This window comes from Leptopilina heterotoma, unplaced genomic scaffold (assembly GCF_015476425.1).
Source record: "Leptopilina heterotoma isolate Lh14 unplaced genomic scaffold, ASM1547642v1 Lhet_66, whole genome shotgun sequence".
Lineage (NCBI taxonomy): Eukaryota > Metazoa > Arthropoda > Insecta > Hymenoptera > Figitidae > Leptopilina > Leptopilina heterotoma.
This window is the reverse complement of record NW_025111153.1, coordinates 541,526-551,643: the sequence shown is the minus strand read 5'-3', so window position 1 is coordinate 551,643 and position 10,118 is coordinate 541,526. Positions and strand designations below refer to the sequence as shown.

The 10,118-nt window shown below is 29.5% G+C and overlaps 1 long non-coding RNA gene across 1 annotated transcript; it reads left to right on the top strand.

Moving 5' to 3' along the window:
* The first annotated feature begins 8,809 nt into the window (after positions 1-8,809).
* LOC122510098 lies at positions 8,810-9,825 on the top strand. Its single transcript, XR_006302416.1, has 2 exons — positions 8,810-9,119; positions 9,200-9,825. It is a non-coding gene; the product is annotated as an uncharacterized LOC122510098 (long non-coding RNA).
* Positions 9,826-10,118: the final 293 nt, after the last annotated feature.

The window sequence follows — 10,118 nt, the reverse complement described above, 5'->3', positions numbered from 1 at the left end:
TAAAAGTTTATAAAAAAAATTCGTAGTGGTCACTATTTGAAGAGCAATAATTCCTCTTTAATTTCTGACATTGAAAGAAAAATTTGGTCAAAAATTGTTCGAGTTATGAATTTTTTTTTTGAATTTTCAAATTTTTTGAATTTGGCGGTTGGGAACGCTGGCTATTAAAAGTTTATAAAAAAAATTCGCAGTGGTCACAATTTAAAAAGCAATAACCTCTCTTCAATTTCTGACAACGAAAAAAAAATTTGGTCAAAAATTGTTAAAGTTATGAATTTTTTTTTTGAATTTTCATATTTTTTGCTTTTTTGAGATTGGCGGTCGGGAACGCTGGCTATTAAAAGTTTATAAAAAAAATTCGCAGTGGTCACAATTTAAAAAGCACTAATCCCTCTTTTATTTCTGACAACGAAAAAAAAATTTGGTCGAAAATTGTTCAAAACTAGGAGAACAAAATATAGAAAACAAATTGATTTGAAAAAACTGCACGCACCTAGTGCCTCAAAGTGGACAAAATTTCTATAATTATCATCTTCTCCTAGTTTTCTTCACTATTTTTAGTTTATATTATAGGTCAACAAATTGATAACAAATAAGAAAAGTTATTAATCATAGAAAATTTAAATGTTGGAATTGTTGGAGAAATGTTAGGAAATTTTCGATTAGTTCAAGTATTTGATTGATTTGGTACTGCAATAGAGATTTTTTTCGAATTCTTGTCTTTTTGGTGGAGTATTTTAAGTTACATTAAGGATTATATAGAAATGTATATATGTTATATAAAAATTTAGCAGAATTTAGAAAATGATGATTGGAGTCTTTAAGCTGCAATAGATGCTGCTAATATAGTAGCTATTTCGGCTTGTAAACGCTGATGTTCGCCTAAATCATAAATAAATGAATTTTAAATATTTCTTTATACATATTCTTTCTAACAAATACTGTGATCAAAATAAAATAATATTTTAGTAGTATTAAGAATTGTTGTGTCGTTAAAATGGCAAATACTAAGTGCCCAAAAATAAATGAATTCTGTTACGTTTGTGGTCACATAGTGCCCAAAAGTGAAGGAAAAGTTCGAAAAGATTTGTTTACACTGGAATTTAAGTTTGCATATACGCAATATTTCGATGAAATCGATTCGAGTAATGAAGATTTTACGCCAAATACGGTGTGCAGTGTTTGCTACAGTAATCTTTTGCACTGGTTACATCGTCGTAGAGCAAGGTTACAATATATTAAGCCTGTAATCTGGGTAAATGATCAAAACGGACATGATGAATCCAGGTGTTATGCGTGTATTAATTTTGTTCTTGGAAGTAATAAGAAAAAGTTAAAGAACAAAAGATATGTTGCTGCTTTTACTGCCTCTTTTCCAGTGCCACTTTCTGCTGATATTGAACCACCTAATCCTCCGAGCCTGGATACTTTGTCTACATGGACAGCCACAAATGGTTTTACCATTGCATCCGATGTCAACGATCCCGATTGGATTCCCGATGAAAAAGATGATCAACCAAAACCGCTAATACAAAACGAAATGGATTATATTGTGGCTAAGTTTGGATTATCGCAACGGGATTCCGAAATGCTTACCTCTTTTTTGAAACGTAGAAAACTAACACAGCCAGATGTTAACGCCACGACATATAGAAAACGCCAAGCTGAATTTCAGAACTTTTTTACCGTTGACGATGAAAATACGTTCACTTACTGCAATAACATCGAAGGTTTAGTGAATAAATTAGGAATGAAGTATACTGCTAGTGACTTTCGATTATTCATTAATGGTTCAGTTTCAAGTTTGAAGGTTGTATTGTTGCACAAAACAAACGAAAAACCGTCCATTCCACTAGCATTGGGCACGAATATGAAGGAAACGTATGAAACTTTGAACAATATATTACAGAAAATAAAATATGATGAACATAATTGGAAGATTTGTTGTGACCTAAAAGTTGTAAACATATTACAAGGTGTTATTTCTAAGGGTGGTTTTCCAAAATACTTTTGCTTTCTTTGTAATTGGGATTCGCGAAGCAAAGTTGATCAGTATCAGTGTAAACATTGGGTAAAAAGAACACCCGAGAACGAAAAACAGTTAAGATTGGTAAATAAACCTTTGATAAAAAATATTGCTAATATATTGATCCCACCGCTTCATGTAAAATTGGGAATTACTAAGAAATTCATCGAAGTTGCCGTCAAACATAATGATGAAGTCTTTGACTGTTTGAAAAATATTTTTCCAAAACTCAGTAACGAAAAAATTAAAAACGGTAAGATTGTCACTTAAATATTTAAATTTTTATTCACATCACTCTATTTGCATTAGTATAAGTTTTCCTCAAATATTTTCTTTTACTTTCTATAGGTGTGCTCAATGGTCCGGACATAAGAAAACTAATGAAAAATGAAGCGTTTACAGAAGTGCTAAAAGACAATTACAGGAAAGCCTGGGACGCGCTCAAAGCTGTAATAGAGGGGGTTTTATGCAAAAATCGCGTACCGCGAGAACAGGCACAAGAACTGGTGAAAACAATGCTACATTGCTTTCATGAAATCAAGGCATCTATGACCTTAAAATTGCATTTTTTGCATCATCACCTTGATGAGTTTTTACAACAATTGCCCACCGAATCAGATGAACAAGGGGAGCGATTCCATCAGGTCACCATGCCAATGGAAAAAAGATATAAAGGAAAAAAGCTGGATGCATTGCTTGCAGAAGTGTATTGGTGGAGTCACAAAAAATCCCAATACGAACGAGAAGGTCTGGAAGATGAGGATGACACCAAGTATGAAGGAAATACAGCAGAAGATATGCCCTTAAATGTTCTCTCTAGCTTAGATCAATATGGAGATTCAGACCTTGAATATGAGCCACTGATGAAGAAATGCAGACCATCAACTTCAGAGGCGTAAGATGTTACATCTGGTAAAATTTTTCAAATTAATAAGTAGGTATTTAATGATATTTATTTGCCAAAAATTAAATTAAATAAAATTTTAAAATCAATAAATTAAAATTGCGAATTTTTAAATGTATTATTTTAAATATGTTTAAAATAATAAAACCTTTTTTCTTAGAAGCGAAATAAACTTTTAAAAAGTAGATGTTTAAAAAAAATCTCTATTGCAGTACCAAATCAATCAAATACTTGAACTAATCGAAAATTTCCTAACATTTCTCCAACAATTCCAACATTTAAATTTTCTATGATTAATAACATTTCTTATTTGTTATCAATTTGTTGACCTATAATATAAACTAAAAATAGTGAAGAAAACTAGGAGAAGATGATAATTATAGAAATTTTGTCCACTTTGAGGCACTAGGTGCGTGCAGTTTTTTCAAATCAATTTGTTTTCTATATTTTGTTCTCCTAGTTTTGAACAATTTTCGACCAAATTTTTTTTTCGTTGTCAGAAATAAAAGAGGGATTAGTGCTTTTTAAATTGTGACCACTGCGAATTTTTTTTATAAACTTTTAATAGCCAGCGTTCCCGACCGCCAATCTCAAAAAACCAAAAAATATGAAAATTCAAAAAAAAAATTCATAACTTTAACAATTTTTGACCAAATTTTTTTTTCGTTGTCAGAAATTAAAGAGAGGTTATTGCTTTTCAAATTGTGACCACTGCGAATTTTTTTATAAACTTTTAATAGCCAGCGTTCCCAACCGCCAATCTCAAAAAACCAAAAAATTTGAAAATTCAAAAAAAAATTCATAACTCGAACAATTTTTGACCAAATTTTTCTTTCAATGTCAGAAATTAAAGAGGAATTATTGCTCTTCAAATAGTGACCACTACGAATTTTTTTTATAAACTTTTAATAGCCAGCGTTCCCAACTGCCAATCTCAAAAAAGCGAAAAATTTGAAAATTCAAAAAAAAATTCATAACTCGAACAATTTTTGACCAAATTTTTTTTTCTTTCTCTGTAATTAAAGAGGGATTATTGCTTTTCAAATTGTGACCATTGCGAATTTTTTTAATAAACTTTTAATAGCCAGTGTTCCCACCCGCCCGTATCAGAAAACTGAAAAATGTGAAAATTAAAAAAAAAATTCAAATGTCGATTAAATTCAAATCCGAGCTAATCTAGCAAAACTGAAATAGGTTTTTGCTAGTTTTGGTTAGTACTTTCAGAAACTGAAGTCAAAACTTAGTGCACATTCTATGTGTTGCACTGTGTTATAGAAGGGTGTTATCACCCTAAATACATGTCCGGAGTTGTGTGCAATTGTGTTCATTTTTGTGGTGTCGATATTAAAAGTTTTTTTTCAACCTACTTTTGAAAATTTTTTCGAAAAAGAAAATATCAACTTTTAAGTATATTTTTTGAATTTATTCTCATCGCGATTTTTTTAGATCCTTATTTGGGTCCCCTGAAGAGATAACTAAAGGTATTTGCTAAATATCTTTAGTCAGATTTTTTATATTTGTTGTTAAAGCCAAAAACGCAGCTTGGGCGAAAAGTTAAATGTATTTTTACATGTTGTTAAAATTTTTTTTTTCGTTTTTTTAGGTTTATTCGTTTAAACATTATTTATTTGACATTGGGCAAGTACTCTGTCAAAAAATAAGCCGCTTAACGTGAAATAAACCACAAAATTTTTTTTTTAATTTCAATTTATTAACTTTACAACTATTCTAAAGCTTTTGTTAAATAAACAAAGATCTTTTATTTACTAAATTACTTGTTTACGTATTCTTTAACTTATCTACTACTTATCACCTATCAGAAAATAGTTTTAGTAGGCTAAAAGTTAAAAAAACAAAATTTTCAAAAAAGGACAAAACCTGTATTTTTTGCGAAAATATCAGGAACTTTTTATTGAAAGTTGTAGAGGACAAGTTGCCCTACAATATTGATATACAAATATTTGCATTTAAACGGCTTATATTGCCAAAAAAAAATCATTTATGAAAAATTTAACTTTTCGCCCCAGTCTCCCCTATACATTCCTTTTGTTAGATTTTAAGTAGAAAAATGTTATAAAGTATAATAAAAGTGTTAATGACATTTTGATAGTGCCTTGTAATAATGAACTTATCATTGTATTTAAAAATGTTCTATTGTATTTTTTGACATATTTTAATATGACCCCATACCTAAAAAATGTAATCTCATATTTAGTGCAAAATTTCTCTTTTAAGGTAGTACGCTTGCGACAGTCACTCTCAAAAGTAAATTTTAATAAAATGCTATAGTATGGTGCAGTTACTGTAGCATATTTTTGCTTGGACTGTACTGAATACATAGTCAGCCCTATGTACAGACACACTCACACACAAGTATACTAGTCAGATTAGAATATTATATTATATTATATCTTTTAACTGAAACGGTTAATATTGTTAAATCTTTTTGTTATAAATTTCTCAAACATTCATTTATAATATATTAGTTTTTTAAAACAATCTATAGAAAATATTAGAAGTTATTAGAAGAAATGTGCCGTTTCCATGCACTTTTCATAGGTTAACTATGTTAAATAACAAACTTTGAACTTAAATATCTTGTTTTAGAAACGGTCAATTTTTTTAATATTTTGCAAATACATAGATCTTGTTATTAACTATTCTGATTTCAAATTTCATGAAATTCTATAGAAAAGTGCGATCGCGAGCGTACTACCTTAATGTCCTCTCAAATTTTCCTCTTAACCCTTTAACACCCAAATGTTCTGATTTTTAACTTTGGATTCAAGCTCATAATATTAAAAGAAAAAAATTATTAAAAAATCTACAAAGACATATTCATACATTTTTGGGGTCGCTCTTTTGAATGGCATGGTTAAAATTTCCAAAAAGTGACGTTTAATCCTTATTTTTTTCAAAAATACGCCAAAAATACAAGATTTTGGAAAGAAATTTTTTTTTCAGATTCAATTTTAGTTGTCATGTCGATTTTTCCAAGTCATCTAAGGTATAAAAAACGTATTCCCGATAGTTTTAGTTTGAAAATATGCTTTGCTTTTTAAGATTTTTGGTATTTTTTATTCAAAATGACTGATTACTAATTTAAAGTCAAATTTAAAAAATCAAAAATGGCGGCTCCAATATGGCGGATGACAATATTAAAACATCATATATTAGCTTCAAATTTGTTACTCGGGGGTTTTCGGGGTCGCTGATTACGAATCTAAAGTCCAATTTTTAAAAATTCAAAATGGCGAATTCAATATGGCGGACGACAATATTAAAAATTCATCGTATTGGCTTTAAATTTGTTACTCGGGGGTTTTTGGGGTCGCTGATTACAAATCTAAAGTCCAATTTTTAAAAATTCAAAATGGCGAATTCAATATGGCGGACGACAATATTAAAAATTCATCGTATTGGCTTTAAATTTGTTACTCGGGGGTTTTTGGGGTCGCTGATTACGAATCTAAAGACAGATTTAAAAAATTCAAAATGGCGGATTCAAAATGTCGGACGACAATATTAAAAAATCATCGTATTGTCTTCAAATTTGTTACTCGGGGGTTTTTGGGGTCGCTGATTACGAATCTAAAGATAGATTTAAATAATTAAAAATGGCGGATCCAATATGGTGGACGACAATATTAAAAAATCATCGTATTAGCTTCAAATTTGTTACTCGGGGGGTTTTCGGTGTCGCTGAATAAGAATCTGAAGTCAGAATTTAATAATTTTAAATGCCGGACGACAAAATATATCCATGCCAACATAGTTTCATCCGCTAATAATTCTGCCAAATCTTACTTGCATGATGGCGATGCTGAATTTGATTGTAAGTCCGATGATATTTTTTCTGAGGCAGATCATAATTTTAATTCCTTGTTGAGGGGGCATAAGCAGTTGTAAAATCCCATTGAAATAAGCCTATTTTTATGTACCATTTTCTCAATTCCAAATAATTTTTTTTATCACACTTTGTTCTGATAATTTTATATACATATTACTAAAACCGGATCGTTCGATAAAGACAAATATTTATTTTTGAATTTCCTGTGCCATTTTGAAAAAATAATTACCCGTTTTCTTGATTTTTTTGTTAAATAAGCAAACAACTTTTACTTTTACAAACTAATTTATTTGCAAAACCGAAAGACCAGATTACAGTCCATTAATGTACAATTATTAAAAAAACATATCCGTTAAGTGGTTTGCGAGAAAATGGTTCCTAAGTGATCCGACATTTCGAATTTTTAAAATCTGACTTCAGATTCGTAATCAGCTGCCTCAAAAACCCCCGAGTAACAAATTTAAAGCCAATACGATGATTTTTTAATATTGTCGTCCTCCATATTAGGGCCGCCATTTTGAATTTTTTAAATCTGGCATCAGATTCGTAATCAGCTACCCCAAAAACCTCCGAGTATCAAATTTCAAGCCAATACGATGATTTTTTAATATTGTCGTCTGCCATATTGGATCCGCCATTTTGAATTTTTTAAATTTCATGAACTTTTGAAAATTGTATCTATCTTGTGTTCAATTTTGAAAAATTGTTTATTTTCAGGCGCCATTTTGAATAAAACAATACCAAAAATCTCAAAACGCAAAGCATATTTTCAAACTAAAACCAGCGGGAATACGTTTTTTATACCTTAGATGACTTGGAAAAATCGACATGACAACTAAAATATGAAAAAAATTACTTTCTAATATCTTGTATTTTTTGCGTATTTTTGAAAAAAATAAATGTTAAACGTCACTTTTTGGAAATTTTGACCATGCCATTCGAAAGAGCGACCCCAGAAACGTATGGATATGTTAAAACAAAAGTATTCCACTTGAATGCAGAATATTTTTATTCTTTGGCATGCATGGTTGACAATTAAACAAAACAATTTTTAAGGGGGGAACCTCCTTTATTGCGTCAAAAAAATCGACTTTCTGGAAATAATTTTAATTGATTCTACAACTATTCAAGAATATACCCATCAAATTTTAAGTCGATTTCTGTATTCGTCGGCTTAGTGGAAAACTGTACCATTTCAGGTATTCGTTATAAACTGTACCATTTCGGTAAATTGTTTTAAAACATACCATTTCGAGAAAAAAAGTTTTTTGATTTTTTTCCAAGTTTGTCAACACTGCTGCTAGACATAAAATAAGGTTATGCTTTTTTAAAAAACGGTATCTTAAATATACTCTTGTTCATCTTTTCAATGTATTAATTCAAAATTTCTAATAATTTAAATTAATTGCTTGTTAATCATGAGAAATTCTTTAGTGCAACGCATTTATAGATCTTCATCGAAATGGTATGTTTTATAACAAACTTTTGAAATGGTATAGTTTATAACGAATACCTGAAATGGTACAGTTTTCCACTAAGCCGACGTATTATTGAAGAAGTTACAAAATTTTTAACTATTTTTTTTTCATGTGTCGTCTGGTGAAATGTTTACCAGAGTCCAGAATTTTTTCTGTTTTAGCATTTAATCTGCCTTCTTCTTTCATTCAGAGTACCACTGTCAGTATAATTTGTAATTTCTATGTGACAACCCTTCTTTCATTTGTTTGACATTCAAGCCACTTTTTTAAAAAAAACTTCAAACGCATTTTTCTCGAAACACCACTTTTTTAATTTTGTGAACACGATTGAGAACGCCCTTTTGAACCAATCGGGCTTTATGATACATCATTTTAAAGATAATTAATTAATCTTCAATATGATATTTAGTGTTTCTTGAAAAAAAAATTTTTCATATTTTTTTGGAATTTTAAGTCAATGTTTATGCACGAAAAATCACTTTTAACTTAAAAGTGGGTAAAAAAATCAATTCTCAAAATTTTTTTAAAAAAATCGAAATGTCATATAGAAGGTATTATCCTAAAGTTTAAAAAAAACGTTGGTTTCTTTGTTTTAGAAAAAAATTCAGAGCGCTAGAATGTTCACAGATAAAATGAGGTGCCATGGACGCTGTGTATATTTCCATACTAAAAATGTTTTGTTTTTTCTTCAAAAAATTTTTTAGACTCTCAAGACATGTATTAAAGCACCATATAAATTACAAAACGTTTGGAGTTATTTTACCCGAGAAAAAAGATCCCAAAAATGATGCATTTTTCGATCGTCTAAAGGAGGTTCCCCCCTTAATGGTTCTGATGTCAAAAACATTGAATTCAATTAAAGTAAATAGACAAATAAATTCATTAATGTAAGTAATTAATTATAATTTTTAATCATTATTATATTATTCTTTCTTTATCAGCTCATAACCATAATTGGTAAATAGTATGCGAGAGGAAAATCCTCTAATGTAAAGATTATTACTTTTGATACTATATATGAGAAGAAAATATGCATTCAATTTTAGAGGAATCCTCGTCAACTAAAATTACTTTTTCTAGGATGCAAGAATCCAAATATTATGACCGCCCTTAGGAAAATATACACAAGTAAAAAATGTCATGCGTGCGTGGCGTTATTTTCGTAACGTTTGTTTGCAATGTCTGGAAAGTTATGTCATAAAATTTATGCAAAAACGTAAAATGCCACTATGAAAATGGTATTGGTAATATATAAAGGTTATTATTTGAAGAAAATAAAAAGCAACACCTTTGATTGTAGTGGGTAGTATAGAGTAGAATGGGGCGAAGCACCCAATTGCTTCTTATTTCTGTATCATTGTTTCAAATCGTGCGCTGTTGATAATGTAGAGTACGTGCTTGTGGTAGTTTTTTCGATAAGGGAAAATCATGTTCATATTATTCAATATCTAGGTTAGCTTTTAATTTTAGACATTATGTACATTCTTACAACAGAATACTTATCATTGTACTATTTTAAACAGAAATAAAAATACAAACGTTTCTTGGAAGTTTTCCTGAAAAAATACTATGCAGAAGAATATTTAAAAATTTATTATTTGTATTTTGTAAATAATATTTTAATTCATACAATAATTGCCTAACTATTTTTGACAATTTGAAGAATAGTTATTGAAAATATTTAGACCTTTTATTCAATTCAGGTGTTACATGTTAATACTTATTAAGAAATTTTATCCCTTCAATTGATTAATGTTATTAACGCATGGATGAAAGGACCGTGAAATAAGAAACAGATGTCTTCAAAAGCTTAAAACGATAAGTTTTTTATATTTTTTGAGCAACCAGACTTTCTGCAGA